This window comes from Lactuca sativa, chromosome 6 (genome assembly GCF_002870075.4).
Source record: "Lactuca sativa cultivar Salinas chromosome 6, Lsat_Salinas_v11, whole genome shotgun sequence".
Classification (NCBI taxonomy): Eukaryota; Viridiplantae; Streptophyta; class Magnoliopsida; order Asterales; family Asteraceae; genus Lactuca; species Lactuca sativa.
Window position 1 is genome coordinate 150,166,239 of NC_056628.2, and position 14,030 is coordinate 150,180,268.

The 14,030-nt window shown below is 37.8% G+C and overlaps 1 non-coding gene across 1 annotated transcript; it reads right to left on the reverse strand.

Moving 5' to 3' along the window:
- Positions 1-1,302: 1,302 nt before the first annotated feature.
- Positions 1,303-1,409, reverse strand: LOC111898801 (small nucleolar RNA R71). The gene has a single exon (XR_002852711.1). It is a non-coding gene; the product is annotated as a small nucleolar RNA R71 (small nucleolar RNA).
- Positions 1,410-14,030: the final 12,621 nt, after the last annotated feature.

The following is a 14,030-nucleotide window of genomic DNA, read 5'->3' on the forward strand; positions in this document are numbered from 1 at the left end:
TTAGGTTGTGTTTGATCATTGCATGGTAATTAATTAATTGGTACATCTAGGTATTTGATCATAATAACTAGTATCTTAAATAATTGGTAATTAATATAATCCATTCACTAGAAATCAACCATAAGAGAGGTGGAAATCAGAAGTAAATGGAAGTACTCTTTAATCCTGAAGTAAAAATCATTTTCTTTGCTTGTTTAGTGTTATTTGGTAGTTGTTTGATTTAAGTTTTCTTGATTTTGCAAAATCAGTGAAAAAACCCAATTTAAAGTTTGTTTCCTTAGTTTAATTAAAAGTAGTTATTTTAATTAATTAATTTTTTTCCCTATGATCAAAACTCGACTTACCTAAAGTTATTCTATACTCGGACTAGGTACACTGCCTATAGGTGCATTAATTAGTTAAGTTAGTTAGATTTATAAATTTAAAAGTTGATAGGTATACTTTGTGCACATCAAGTTTTTTGCGCAGTTTCCGGGGAATGGCTATTTCAATTGTTAATTTTGATTGTTTTACTTTAAACAATCCTTTTGTGGTGTAAAAACCACAAAAAGTTACTTTTATGCAAAGTTTATTTTTCTGATTATACAGTTCTCACGACGTGAGGAACACTTCTCACGACGTGAGATTAGTACTTTTCAGTTTCTCAATTATTTTCTTTCTAGTTTTTTTTTTATTTTGTTTTTTGCATTTGTGTTAGTGATTTATGACCTGATTATCGAAAAATCCGTTACCTCCATCACTTAAAGATCCAAAATCGACTTTCCACAAGAAGAAGGACAAAAAGGTCGACGAGTCAAGTAGCACTTTGCAATTTCACACATTTTTGCACTTTGAGAAGACTCTAAGCAAGAAAGAAGTAGGAAACCAGCAAGAAACCGAGGAAAATTCATAAGACAACATAACGATTGAAGTGGAAGAGCTGGCATGCATAGTGGATATGACGATGGAAGAACACAAGAAGTACATGCATAAGGACATCGGGTCGGGTCTTGTACCATCTGAAATTCTAGCAAGCACAAATTTCAAACTTAAGTGGCACATTTTGGCCATGCTAAAAGATATCCCATTATAGGGAAAGATCATTAAGATGCCTAGAAGCATATTTACAATGTCAATGACATTGCTAACTATTTCAACATTTCCAATATACCTCATGCAACAGTGTTGTTGAGGATGTTGCTGGTAACTTTTAGAGGAGTGGCAAAAGATTTGCTAAAGGCACTTTCACGCGACGCTATCACTACACAGGCTCAACTTCGTTAAGAGTTCATCCAACAATTTAGTCTACCATCCAAGGTTGAAAACTTGAAGAATAATATAGCAAATTTCGAACAACATATGCTAGAGTCCTTATATGAAACTTGGGAGGGGTACATGGGTCTTCTTAGAAATTATCCTCAACATGACTTGAACATTGAGCAAGAGATGTCTATTTTCTATGACGGGGTGAATGTGACAACGTGGCAAGTTATTGACTCTCAAGGACCGCTAACTAAAAAGAATCCGGCTACAATCAAGGAGTTAGTTGAAGAATTCGCAAAGCACTCAAGATAATATCATAACCCGCAAGAAGATGTTATAAGAGGGAAAGGTATTGGAGAAGTAGGAAATGAAACCTTGGCTATAATAATAGCTAAACTCGAGAATATGGATCAAAAAATGATGAAGATGGATCAATCCATAAATGTTGTACGAGTTGTCTGTGACAATTGCAATAGGCCGCAGTTGACCAAATATTTCGATCTAGATGAGAATGGGAACTGAAACTCCTAAGTATGTTACTCAGGTGGGGACAAGTATTGTGAGGATTAGAGGAAACCAAGGAAGGAGTGGTTCTTTACGATGAATATAAGAAGAAAAAGGATGAGAAGTATACGCAAACTGGTAGAGGCTTTTATCAAAAAGAACAACCACTGTACGATAACAAATCTGAGTTCAATTTGATGCTTTCATGATTTGCAGCCTTTTTGAGAAACGACATGACGCGACTGATGCTACAATAAGAAATCAGCAAGCGGCGATAATGAATATTGAGACTCAATTGGGTTAATTGACTAAACTTGAGAATGAGAGCTTATCACTCAAGAAAGGAGTATAGCCTGATGTGCGATGCAGCCACTGATCAGCCTAACCCATAGCCGAAAGGAGTATAGCCTGAAGCAAAAACAAAATCAAGTTCTGTCCAGACCCTAAGCTGTGGAAATATGTGTTGGATCAGGTGTCTAAGCCCATAACTATTGTTGGTATGTACTTGACCCGAGGGTAGCATGGTCCATTTGTGTTGCATGGCATCAGAACAGTTTGGATAGACTTTTGTGAGAAGAGGATATTTATGATTTATTAATATATTATGAGCTCTAATATATTACTTGTGATGTGCGATGCAACCACTGATCAGCCTAACCCATAGCCGAAAGGAGTATAGCCTGAAGCAAAAACAAAATCAAGTTCTGTCCAGACCCTAAGCTGTGGAAATATGTGTTGGATTAGGTGTCTAAGCCCATAACTATTGTTGGTATGTACTTCACCTGAGGGTAGCATGGTCCATTTGGGTTGCATGGCATCAGAACAGTTTGGATAGACTTTTGTGAGAAGAGGATATTTATGATTTATTAATATATTATGAGCTCTAATATATTAATATGAAATCATATTATTTAATTAGTATTGATCAAGAATTAGTTTGGAATTAATTTTGTGATCAAAAGAGACTAATTAAATAAATGCGGATTGATTTGGTAAATTATTCATTCTTATAAAGTGGGCTTATGATCCATAGTTCTTCATGTTGGGTTAAACCCATATGGTGACCCATGGATACTCTACGGAGGTTAAAACCCATAGATCATGAGGAATGCGGAAATTCATGACTTACATGTTGTAACCTTAATGTGAAAACTATATAAGAAGCCTTATAGCTCGTGAAATGGGAGCTAGAGTCTTGGAAAGGAGGGCTAGCTGATTTCATGAAGTGAAAGTGTTCTTCTCTTAAGTTATTCCAATTGTTGGTGGTGTTGTGTGAACCACTTCTCTTAAGTTATTCCAATTGTTGGTGGTGTTGTGTGAACCATTTGAGGTGCAACACTTGGGGAACTAAGCTCTTTAAGGTCCAAGGAATCAAGCTACAACAAAAGGTATGTCAATCAACTATATTCTATATTGTATATACTCCATAGTATGCTAGTTAGGATGAAACCTTGGAAAAATTGATATTTGCATGTATAATAGAGAAAACATAGATCCAAGGTATATAGGGTTGCGTGTAAACCATAGGAGTGTTAGAATGCTAAAATCCCAACAGTGGTATCAGAGCCTAGGCTTGTTTTCAATTATACTTGATGCTACTTGCTTGAAAATGCTTTAAAAATCGATTTTTGCTGTTCTAGATAGTGGACTTGTCGAGTCCACTGGGGGACTCGCCGAGTCCAAGCAGAAATTCATCCAAATCGCCGAGTTGGTTCATATACTCGATGAGTTGGTTCCCCATAATGTAGTTTTTCAAGTTTTTTTTTTGCTGGAATTGAACTAGGATCATTACCCTAAACTGTTTTTAGATTGTTAAACCTATTTTTGATGTCGTAATGATTGTGCTTATCCAATTTCAAAGATAATTGTCAAAGTTTCAAGTTTTATATTAAGTTTATATGATTCTTGAAAATTCTTGATATGAATTAGGCATGCTTATGAGTTTTGCTAGATCATAGAGATTATTTGACATGCTTGTTAGTGTAATTGTTGATCTAAATGCTTTTTAATATATTCCATAACTTGTCCTCAAGTTATGGAATTCCAAAGGTCTTTTCCATTAAAATCATTAAAACTCATAAGTTATAGAAATGAAAGGTTTTGAATAATTTCAAAACTTGCCCTCAAGATTTGGAATTTGTAAGGTCCCTTTAAAATACTTTAATTCCAAACCCTAGAATTTTAAAATTTTAAAATTCAACGCTTATACTATTATATTACTAAAAGTGTAATAATTATATATATGTATAAGAATAAATCAGTCTTACCGTTAGTAGGCCTCATTCACGAAGCCGGTCTATAAGGTGTTATAAGGTTGCTGCCTATAAAATGACGGCTCAATGAGTTTCCACTCTCACCCACCGCTTCCTTGACTGGTGGAGGGTCGTTAGCCGAACGGGTAGGAAAAAGACTATAATTCTCATTAAAAGTATAATGATAATAAAGTAACTAAATGTTTTTTAAATTCCTAATCTTAGTTACTTTAGGAAAATGTGAAATTGATGCTAACCCACGAAATTACACTTTGCACCTTGCTAAGTCGTTAGTCGAGCGTGTGTGGTTAACCGACACACTAATTTGGACTGACAGTGTGTGGCAAAGGGTAGCTTGATGTTAATCATAGATCAATGGAGTGTGTGTGGTTAACCGACACATTGATTAGGTGGTTGTAACAATGGGCGTACCAAGCAATACCCATGGAAATGGTAATAGAAGAAGTGAAAACGACAACGCAAGGAGGGAAACAAGCGCATAACGAGACAAAGGAAGTTATAATACACAACTGGTATGTAGATCAAGGAGTGCAGATTGGGGAAGGGTTATCGAGAAAGCTAAAAGAAGCATTAACACAATTGTTAAAAGAAAGTGCTAATGTATTCATCTAAGAAACAATGGACACGACTGATGTGCCAAGGCACTCAGTCGAACACAAATTAAACAAAAAATCGAGAAGCAAACCAATTCGATAGAAAAATAAGGGACAATCCAAAGGTAGGAACAAAACAATAAATGCCGAAGTAGAAAAATTAGTAAGGCCAAGCATTATACGGGAGTCACTTTTCCCATCTTGGGTGGCGAACCTGATATTGGTGAAAGAAGGAGATGGACAATGGAGAATGTGTATAGACTTTACATACCTAAATAAAGCATACCTAAAGGATTGCAACCCGCTACCATTGATCGACGAAAAGATATAATATTTACATGGGCATAATTGGAAGAGTGTCTTAGACGCCTACAAGGGATACCATCAGATACAAATGTACAAAGGGGATGAAGTAAAAACTATTTTCTACACAGACAAGGGAACATTTTGTTACATAAAAATTACGTTCAGATTAAGAAATATAGGGGAAACATACCAAAGGTTAGCATACAAGGTTGTCGAACCGCAAAACGGTAGGAATATCGAAGTTTACATGGATTACATGGTCATCAAAAGCACATATGACAACCATTTCCTACAGGACATAGCAGAAAGCTTCGATAGCTTAAGAGTGGAAAACATGATACTCAATCCAAAGAAGTGCACTTTTGGGACAAAAGAAGGGAGGTTCTTGGGACACTTTACTACGAAAGAAGGAATAAAACAAATCCCAAAAACATAGAGTCATTGCTAAGAATACGTTCACCAAAGACAGTGAAAGAGGTACAAGCATTAAACGACAAACTAGCAGTACTAGGATGTTTCTTGGCTAAATCCGTGGAAAAAACATTCCCGTTCTACAAAAAACTAAGAAGAGTATTGGATAAAAATACTTTTCGGTGGACCGAAGAAGCTGAAAACGCATTCCGACAACTCAAAATAGCATTATCCAAACTACCCACATTGACACCTCCAATTCCAGGTGAGGTCTTAACAATATACTTGACAATGTCAAAAACAGCAACCAACGCGATACTAGTAGCAAAAACGGAAGATATGTTACACGCCCAAACCAGGATGACAGAAACATCTACGGGTGGATGACTTCATGTACAGTATCATAACATAATGAATAATAGTGATCAAAGCAAAATACAACCATCATATTTATAATTGAAAGAGTTACATTGTTGTAAGAGTTGTATGTTTCCAAACCAATTAAAATATGATGATAAAAATATTTGTTTGACGCCTTAGCATCCCATCCTCAAAAGCTTATAGTTACCTGCTTTAATGTTTTCCTGAGAATACAAGTAGTTTTGAATAGTGTCAACAATTAAGTTGGTGAGTTCATAAGAGTTTGTATGAAGAATTGAAAGCCTTTCCTTGCAAAATGATAGTGTTTGTTTCTAGAAAATCCAATATTTTCCTTAAAAATGAGGTGTCGTCTTAGAAACCCTAAGACCGAAATGGATAAGCATTCCTATACTTAAAATAGTAATATATAGTTTTAATCTATATAAAACCATTTGAATGCATGTTTTCCCGTAAACTAAATGTATCGTTGATTCCCCATGTGAGTTATTATAACCGTGCTAAAACATAGATGACATGTTATGACGTTCTTCAGGCGTCGGAATGTTAGACATTTGTCACCCTAGACCTGCCGGTTTAGGTGTAGCAAGCAGCTTAAGTGCGGGATTATTAGTCCTGTATAGATTTATACACAAATACCATGCTCTCTTATGGGAGATTCTTGTTATAATACAAGACTTTTGTAGGTACTCTGGTACGTACGATGAAGACTTTGTCTCACAAAATTGATTCAACGCGTTTACTTTTTGTTGTAATGAAAACCTTTGTATGTTTAATTATTACTTTTCCATGATAATAAAATAGTATAAAATAATTATATATATATATATATATATATATATATATATATATATATATATATATATATATATATATATATATATATATATATAATTATCCTCTTTGTTCAAAATGTTACAATAGTGTTAATGTCTCATAAACTATACTTATTACGGTTTATTATAAAATTTCATTTGTACCTATACACACACACACACACACACACACACACACATATATATATATATATATATATATATATATATATATATATATATATATATATATATATAGAGAGAGAGAGAGAGAGAGAGAGAGAGGGGCTAACATACTTCTATATTCATAAATAACAATTATTGTAGATCAAACACAAATACGTGAGTCTTTAGTATGAAAATGTCCATTTTTCTAGTTTTTGACTTTTTACGTCACAAAATGGTAAATAGTGAAATATAAACTTTGTAAAACTTATTTTTATCTTTTTGTGATATTTAAGTCAAGTTAACTTTATATGTTTAAAATAGCATATTTTTGGTCAAAACCTACAAAAATGGTACTATAACCTAGTTATGAACATTTTTGTTAGAAACCCTCTTTTGCATAAAATGATAGATTTATAAGTTTTCTATTTGTAAATTAAATCTTTGGTATTTTTAACTATCTTCAAGACATATGTCCAAATAACATATTTGAGTTTATATCGCACAAAAATGGTGTAATAATTGGATTATAACCATTTTTTCTAGAAAAATGATATTATTTTCATAAAAACCCTAGTATTTATAGTTTTGTGTTCTATAACTTTTTCTTAAGAACATATAGCATGTTTATACTTGCTTTTCATAGTTTTGTATTTCAAACAAACTTTTACATATAAATGTTCATAATGCTAGTTAATAACATTATTTCATATATTAGCCACTTTTACACAACATATAAGTATACATGAATAACAACTTGTAAACTTATACAAGTTTACTTTTATACTCCCCTTTAAAACTTGGATAAAATGAAAATGAGGGGTATGAACTCACCTTATCTGTGTTTTCTTGGTGGATAAAAGGTTGTAAAGGGAAATATTCAAGTTAAGAACACTTGAAGATTTGAAGATCATATGGAATATAACACCTGATAATGTGTGTAAATGGATTCAAACTAGTTTATAAGTGTGTATAATCACTACATTATGAAGGCACTCTTGGCCGAAGTTAAAAGAGAGAGGGGGAAGGGGGTGGGTGGGTAGGGGGTATGGGGGGACAAGGATTAGACTAATGGTATACTAATCTAGGGTTAGTGTGGTTGGTTATTTATGATGGAGGTACAACTTGGTAACTAATGATTTTTATAAAAGAAAAAAGTCAAACCATTATAAACTCTTGGCATTTTTATAAAAATGATGGTGTTTTAATAAAATAAATATGGTATAAAGGATGTATAAAATATTCAATTTGAATTATAAAAATTCAAATTATTATAACAACATTATTATCAAATAATAATACGTTACATTAAAGTTAGGTTGAATTGCTAAGTTTGTTTCGTTAAATATTGGGTGTTTAGCCGAGTATAGATTTTGTCGCATTTGGTGGTGAATTCACCAAAAATTTGTGTTTATGAACTCCACCACATTATGTTATGAGTATTATTTATTCCCAAATAACATATAGTTGAATTATTGAGTTGTTACATTACTAACCATAATTAGGGTTTATGTTCGATAATTGGCAATCCCGAGAGGTACTTTGTATTAATTTGTAAGTTATACATTAGAAGAATTAGGAAATGTCTCTTTTCTCCTTAATTTTTATTACAAGTTGTGTTGACCGGATAGACTTTTATTGACTCTATTTGACCAAAATCGACGGTTGTCACATCATCCTCCCGTTTGAAGGAATTTCGTCACGAAATTAGCACTTAGAGTAGGTTCTCACTAGCTAGGGAAAAGATATGGGTATTTCTATTTCATTTGGTCCTCTTGTTCCTAAGTGAATTTAGGCTCTCACTTGGCGTTCCAACGGACCTTCACTATGGGTATGTGACTTTGTTTTGTCCTTTTAAACCCCCCGTACATGATTTCCACATGTTCCTCGACGAAGTGGAGACTCTCGTTTACTTCAATTTCGTCAAGTGGAATGACAAGAGTCTCATCAGAGAGGCACTTCTTCAAGTTATACACATGGAAGGTGGGGTGTACGTTACTGAGTTCCTATGGTAGTTAAAGTTTGTGAGCTACTGGGCCGATTCTGGAGAGGATCTCGAATGCACCGATATACCTTGGATTTAGTTTCCCATGTTTTCCAAAATGTATCATTCCTTTCCAGGGTGAGACCTTCAACAGTACGTGGCCAACAATAAGGAATTCCAAGGGTTTTTGTCGTTTATCCGCATAACTCTTTTGTCGGTCCAGAGATGCTTTTAGTCGTTCACGAATTTGAACGATCTTCTCTGTTGTCTCTCGTATGATCTTCGGATCGGTGATTGTGATGTTAGGTACTTACCCTCTTGCTAGTTGAGTGTTGCCCACCTCAGCCCATCACATGGGTGATCTGCACTTGTGCCCGTAGAGGGCTTCGAATGGAGAAACCTTAACGCTAGTGTGATAACTGTTATTATATGAGAATTCGATGAGCGGTAAGTGGGTATCCCATGATTTACCGAATTCTATCACACAAGCTCTAAACATGTCTTCCAGTGTCTGTCTGGTTCTCTCGCTCTGCCCGTCGGTTTGAGGGTGATAGGCTTCACTCATGTCAAGCTTGGTTCCCAAGGACTTTTGTAGTGATTGCCAAAATTGTGAGGTAAACCTGCTATCTCTGTCAGAGATAATGGATATTGGCACACCATGCAGTCGTATAGTCTCCTTGAGGTATGTCCTTGTTAGTTTCTCCATTTTGTCTGCCTCCTTGATGGTAGAAAGTGCATGGATTTGGTTAACGTATCGACAATCACCCATATGGTGTCAAGTCTACCATTTGTCTTAGGCAATTTATTTATAAAGTCCATGGTTATCCGCTCCCACTTCCACTCAGGTATATCCAGTTGCTGTAGCAAACCCGAGGGCTTTTGGTATTCTACCTTGACCTTGGCGCAAGTTAAACACTTGCCTACTTAGGTGGCAATTTGTGCCTTCATGTTTGGCCACCAACATAGTTTCTTGAGGTCCAGATACATCTTGTCTGAACTGGGATGAATGGAGTATTTGGTCTTGTGAGCCTTGTTCATGATAACGTCTCTATACCCACCAAATTTTGGTGTCCAGATTCGATTCATGATATAATCAGCTCCATCACCCTTGACCTCAAGGTTTTTATCCATTCCTCACAAGGATTCACTTGCGACATTCTCATGTTTCAAAGCCTCAAGCTGCGTCTCCTTGATCTGTGTGGACATGTGTGAATGAATGGTCATGGTCAATGAATTTACTCGGCGGCCCGAGTATTCTTTTCGACTTAGGGCATCAACTACTACGTTGGCCTTGCCTGGATGATAATGCATTTCGCATTCGTAGTCATTTAGTAGCTCTACCCATCGTTGTTGCCTCATGTTGAGCTCCTTTTGATTGAGAATGTAATGGAGACTCTTATGGTCAGTGAAGATTGTACACTTTGTACCATAAAGGTAGTGTCTCTAGATCTTCAGGACAAACACTACTGCTACCAATTCGAGGTCATGTCTAGTGTATTTGACCTCATGAGTCTTAAGTTGTCTCGAGGCATATGCAATGACCTTTCCTCGTTGCATGAGCACACAACCTAGAGCCTGCTTGGACGCATAGCAGTAGACCACAAAGTCTTCCATCCCTTTTGGAAGAGGAAAAATCGGAGCACTGCATAGGGATCATTTTAGCATTTGGAAGGCAGTTTCTTGTTTATCCTCCCAGTTGAAGGTCATTCCTTTTTGAGTCAAGGTAGTGAATGGCTTTGCGATCTTGGAAAATTTTTGTATGAATCTCCTATAGTAGCCAGCAAGGCCTAAGAACTGGCGGGTTTCCGTTGGTGTCCTTGGCGCTTCCCATTTTTCAATTGCTTTGATTTTGGAGGGATCCACATGTATCCTTTCCTCACTGACCATGTGTCCCAAGAAGTCCACCTTTCAAATCCAAAATTCACATTTCAAAAACTTCACATACAGCTTCTTCGTCCTTAACGCCTCCAAGACTTGTCATAGGTGCTGACTATGCTCTTCCTTACTTCGTGAATAGATTAGTATGTCATTGATGAATGCTATCACAAATTTATCTAAGTAAGGTCGGCATACACAATTCATTAGGTCCATGAACACAGTAATCGCATTAGTCAATCCGAAGGGCATCACGATGAACTCGTAGTGACCGTAGCGAGTTCTAAACGTCATTTTAGGGATTCTTCCTCCTGGACTCAAAACTGATGTTACCTCGACCTTTGATCAATTTTTGAGAAGTAGCTCGATCTTGCGGTTGGTCGAAATGGTCGTCGATTCGGGGTATGGGATATCCATTTTTGATGGTGAGTTTGTTTAACTCCATATTAGTCAATGCACATACGGAATGATCTGTCTTTATTCTTTACGAACAAGACTGGTGCTCCCCAAGGTGTGAAGCTTGGTTTGATGAATTCTTTACTAAGTAGGTTGTTCAGATGACTGGATAATTCCTGCATTTCGGTCGGGGTCAACCGATTTGGTGATTTGGCTATGAGGGTGTCTCCAAGAATCAATTCGATTCTGAATTTGAATTGTCGCATGGGTGGTACTCGCGGAAGGTCTTCTGGGAATACGTCAGGAAAGATACAGACCTCTGGAATATGCTTGATGTCCTTTACTTCTCTCTTATCGTCAACAACGTGAGCTAGGAACGTGTGGTACTTCTTGTGAAGGTATTTTTGAGCCTTGATGCAAGAGACGATTCAAAGGTTTGTGCCGATTTTGTCACCATAGATGACAAGGATTTCATTTCTCGGTAGGTTAAGGCAAAACACCTTTTCGTAACATCTGATATCGACATAGTGAGGAATTAACCAATCCATGCCAATGATAACATCAAAGCTCCTTATTGTAACCGACATTAGGTCGATTTGGAAGGAATGATTGTACAGAGTTAGAGTGCATGCTATGTATATGTCGTTTGTGGTTTCAGTCTTCCTGTTAGCCATTTCTATGGTAATCAAGTCGTTAAGTGTCAGAGGTTTTTGCTTGAGGAAGTGTTCAAACTTATGACTCACGCAACTCCTCTCCGCACCATTATCGAAGAGTATGAATGCATATGTGTTATTGAAGAGAAACAAACTGGTAACTACAATGGGGTCTTTCATCGCCTATTTGTGTCCCATTTCTTGAACTCTTCCCATGCCTCCAACATTTATGTTATTGGCTTTTGGGCACTCCTTCTTGAAATTCCCCATTTCCCCGCATCTGTAGCATGCTTGGCTCACCCCGACATTTGTGGCATAGGTGGCTTCTTAAGCTGGCGCCCTACAGAAACGAGCGGTATACCCTTTTTTGTTGTAGCTATTGCATTGCATTTCCCAACAAGCTCCATTGTGGCGGGAGTTACACTTGTTGCATTTGGGTAGGCTCCCAGCATATTGTTTCGTTGGTGCTGGGGCGGCAGGGACGGCCACAGTTTGTTGTCTCTTTACGGGCTCTTGCGTTGGTTGGCACTTCTTCTTGTTCCAGAATTTTCTTTTGTTGTCTCCCCCTTTTACTTGTTCAGGGGTGGGTGTCATAGTGCCCTGGCGGACTCCATGACCAATGACCCTTTGTGCCAAGTGTTTGGCACTGTCAAATGTGGATGGGTTTGCAGCTATCACTATTCCTTGAATCAGGGGGGTAGTCCCCAGATATAACATTCCACCTTTTTGCTATTCGGGGTGACCATCCCAGGACATAGCACCGCTAAGTCGTTGAATATGGCAGTATAGGCTGTTACATCAGAGATCTTCATCGTGAGGCTCCATAGTTCTTACTCTAGCTTATGAACTTCTCCCCTCAGGTTGTATTCTTCCAGCATCATGTTTTTTAAGTCCTTCCAACTCATACAGTTGGCCATAGGGAGAGGTAGTGACTTGACATGGCCATTCCACCAGGAGAGGGCCCCGTCAACGAATGTGCAAGCCACGAACATGACCTTGCTTTCTTTTGGGAACAAATGAATTTTGAACACCGATTCCGTGTTCTCGAACCATCTGGTCAAGTCAATGACACCTCTGTTGCCATAAAATGGCTTGGGCTTGCAATTCGAGAAGTCTTTGTAGGATCACCCCCTTCGGTATCCATGCCTGTTGCCATGATTAGAACTGTTGGTACTGTTTCCATTCCCGTTTGTACCATTAGTACTGAGTTGTGATATGGCAGTTGCCATAACGGCGTGGAAGGCAGCGGAGACAACATATGGAGTTGGTGGCGGCTGAGCTCTTGGTGTGTTGCCGACACGTCTGATACTCCTGCATGGTGGCATTCTTCTGCCAGAAACTTTAAATTTGGAACGATGGTAAGTCCTCGATAATGATTATAAGCTGGGTATTATCGAAATGGAATGTCTTGGTTATGTATGTAATATGTCCCACCTTTATTATAACTTGTAAGCAATTCATAAATAGAAATCTACTATAATAAGTAAACAATTGCATAACAATTTATGAATTTAATAGTTATACCCAATGAAATAAAATGCACGCCAATTTCATTGATAACATATAATAGTACATGGTTTTGTAAAATTTGACCTTTATGAAGGTCTATAATACATCCAAAATAAAGAAAAATTTCGATAGCATAACGACCCCTTGAATAGTGTAATAACTTATTCGTAGGGTCAAACCTACATACAAGAAGGAATAGTGCCAACGTTTACTCGAAAAAACTAATCTATAAAAGTGCAGTAGTATCAATACTAATCATGGCGTGTCGCATCCTCCGGTCCTCGTAGAGTGGCCATATGTGTGTGCATCGCTCTAGTCTCATCTCTGGCTTCCACCGCTTGGTGCTCCGCCTCGATCACTCGCCTTTCCATCTTGGCATGTCGCTCCCTGAACTCCCTAATCTCTGCTCGTGTAGTGGTGACCTCCTCCTAAAGATCGTCAACGTTATCGCTAGTCCGATCGTGATCCTCGTCCAGGCGACGAAGTCGAGCGGTTGTGACCTCGACAATGGCCCCCACATCAATGATCTGACTAGTCGACGCCCTGGCCTAGTCGTTGAGCCATGCGATGTGACGAACCATGATATGGAGAGCCCTGTCGGCTGACCCTCCATTGCTGAGGTCGTAAAAATCCTGACACATGCCGTAAGGAAATTGCTGGCCCTAGTTGCGACTCCTTCTACATAGGTCCTCCGCCCAAAGAGGCGCTGATCCATGAAAACCAGGTCTAGGTAATGGGTCGTATCGGTTACGTATGGCGTAAGGTGGGTTGATGACCTCAGACTCCACGTCAGAGTCCTCCTCCATTTGTTCCTCCTCCTCCTCCTCCCCCTCCTCTGGATCCTCCTCCGGCTTCTCCTCGATCAGCTCCTCAGGGTCCTCCTCGATCCAACCTCCGTTCCCATGATTGGGAAAGTAAGGGTCTCC